Below are 3379 nucleotides of genomic sequence, written 5' to 3' on the forward strand. Positions count from 1 at the left end.
GATTAGGCTTCCTTCCATGCAAGAAAAGATATTCTCGTTTCCTATTATTGTATTATACTATAAATATAATATAAAATTATACTATATCATAATACATTAATATAGTATGTTAAATAATTTAATATTATGTTATATTATGAAAAATTAATGTACACTAATAATTATAATATTTGTACCTTTATTATTGTATTATACTATAAATATAATATTATATTACATTATATCATAATACATTGATATGTTATGTTGAATAATTTAATATTATATTAAATTATTATGCTATAGTATATAATATTATATTACTATATTATAATAATATTATATTACATTACGGTAATATTATACTAGATTATATATTTATGTATTAATATATGTTATATTGTATTATGCTCTGTTGTATAATACTATACAATGTCCTTTATGGTAATTTTATCATACAAAAGGTTCTCAGTTTGTTTACCAAACACATGTTAAAGTACCACAACACTTTGAAAATGTAGTTACCAAACAACAAACAACTTTTTATAAAAGCTCTACTTCAGAAAGCTCTACTTTCAACAGCTCTACTTTCAAAAGCTCTACTACCAACAGCTCCCTCAAACAGAGCCTAAGGCTAATAGAGGTAGAATGAGTGCAGTTGGCTTAAAGCTTAAGTATGGAGGCAATTGATAAGATTGAAAATATGCAAGGATATGCTCCGAGCAGCCTGAAAAATATGAGGGCTCAGAAAAAGCCAAAGGATGGGTTGAAAAATATAGACTTACCAATATGGAAGCCCTCAACCAAACAGCAAGCTGACGGTGATAGTATTCCAATTTGGAAACAAAATATGTTTGTGATGAAATCCGATTTATGATAGTATTTTGATTGCAAACTAATCAGAAATCGGTTGATCAAAACAACTAGGTTGCCTGCGTCAATACTTAGCCTCATTGTAAGAAGATCACAAGGCATGAGGATAGGAGGAAGAAAAGGTATAAGCACCAAAGAGAATAATGCAGAGACTATTTGTAGAACAGAAGCATGCTTGACTAGAAGATAAATTAGGATGCCCAATAATATGGAAGATCCTTTGACATGGAAGCCGGATCTCTATAGATGTGGAACATCGTTTGAGCAATGTGCAGGCCATTTCAATATATGATAGTAGCCCATGAAAAAAATATAGCAAAAGTATCAACCTTAGAGGAAACAGAAAAGATACGAATAGATTACCAAAATGATACTTCAGCATAAAAAATAATAATAATCGGTTGGAGGATTGGGATTGCGACTTCGTGGATACTGAAGGGTGATCACAGACATCTTGTCAACCTATTGATTATCGGCTAACGAGATGTGGGGCTATTGTTTACATCTTATTTTAACAATCTAGCTGGCAGCCAAAAGCAAGCGCCATATAATTCAATTTTGATGAAACTAGAGCAACTGAGACCCATATGACCCTTGTTAGACTGGGGAGAGTTTGACCACAATAAATTTCACCAAATATGAAGGTGTGAGAGATCCATTGTTTACGACGCCCCACATGTGATAAACAAATGCTTGAATGAAATGTGCATACATACTTTCCAATAAATGTAATTTAGTGTCCTTGAAAACTGGGATTCAGTTGGTTGATTGTCCCTCGGCAAGGAACATCCAAATTGGGTTACCATCAATCCTTTCTTCTGGACGGTTAGATCAATAGGGGGTTAGAGTTCCAAGCTCTAATATCATTTGTTACATAGCGATACACCCCAAGAGTAGGGGTGAATTGGATTTTTAAAATTTTACAATTATGTGCAGCAGAAAAATCAACTTATGAAGAATTTGCGAAGTGAATTACAATATGTATGTACATATATGAATTTAAAGCAATGAATGCAAAAAGAGAAAACTGCCTAAACATAACAAATACAAAGTTTTATAGTGATTCGGTGCCCAACTAAGCACCTACGTCCACTTTCCATGACTTTCCTTGGATATTTCACTATAATCTATTCCGAGATTACAGCTTGATTGTTTTACCCAGGCTCACAATCAAATCCAAGTAATTCTCTAGAAATCAACCAAAATCACGCCAATAAAAGCCTTTCCTAGGTTTGATTACAACTTATAATCCAATTCAAAATTTGGATGAACCTTTTCTCTAAATTTCAAACCACTAGAAACTTATTACACAAAAAAAATGAAAGGATACAACTAATATGAGAACAAAATACAAAGCTCCTTAATAAGGAGGTATAAATGTTGTTGATGCACATGTAGGAAGCAGCAGGAGCCTTTTTTGGATGCTTAGAAGCTTGACTTGACTGCTTAATTGAATGCTCTCAAGAGTAGATGGATATGATCTTAGAGTATACTCTTAAATCTCACTTACTGGCACCTAATATCACTTTTCTATAGTTTTCTCTTGTTTTCTTGTGTTCCAATTTGTATTCGACGCATTTATACCTCTAGAAGTGGTTGGAAAGCAGTTTCTAGCCGTTGGAGGGATGAAAATAGCCGTTGCAAGTGGGCTCACAGAAAAACTAATCAGATGCAGAAAAAATCGACTTATGTTCTTCAGAGGTCAACTCGTGATGTTTAGGGATCAACTCTTCTTCTATTTTGGTCAACTCAAGAAACGGCTAGTTTTCACTACGTTCTATCTTTCACCTAAGACTATTTCGTGGTCGACTCAATTAATCCTAGGATCGACTTATGCTTTGCAGGGATTAACTCTTGTACTGCTTAAGTCAACTCACAAAAAAGCTATTTTTCATTACGTTTCGTCTCTCACCTGAAATTGTTCTAAGATCGACTCAGCTGATTCTAGGGTCAACTCATAAAAGCACGCCAGTCTTCATTAATGTGCTAGAGTCGACTCGAGTAGCACTCGAGTCCACTCTTGAAGCCCTTCAAAATTAAGATCTTCTATTTAAGTATGTGGTCATTCTGGAGTCGGCTCCTCATGTCTTAAGGTCAACTCCTCTACTTCAAAACTTTAAAAAATCTTGCAAAATCCTTTCCATCTTGATCATTTTAAGTTAATTTCTTCTCCAAGTACATAAGTAATTTTGGAACTATTTTTACTTCTTCTACACATCCTTTAAGTATCCAAAACATACGATTAGTAGACTTATACTCAAATATTTTGTATCATCAAAATCAAACTTTTTGAGCCACAGATGGGTTCGACCATAGAAAGCAAAACTTTTTTTTTGCACTGGCAATTTCAGTTTAATAATAATTGTGCTATAACAAAAATAATCATAATTCCCAACATTCAATATGCATGAACGGAAATGTGGTCCATCAACTTAATTGTCCATTTCATGAGTTCCTTGCATTTAAGACTAAACAGAGAATGCATAAATTCACATACCACGATCACATGATGTGCAACAACTGACCA

The sequence above is a fragment of the Phoenix dactylifera genome, unplaced genomic scaffold (assembly GCF_009389715.1).
Source record: "Phoenix dactylifera cultivar Barhee BC4 unplaced genomic scaffold, palm_55x_up_171113_PBpolish2nd_filt_p 000472F, whole genome shotgun sequence".
Taxonomy (NCBI): domain Eukaryota; kingdom Viridiplantae; phylum Streptophyta; class Magnoliopsida; order Arecales; family Arecaceae; genus Phoenix; species Phoenix dactylifera.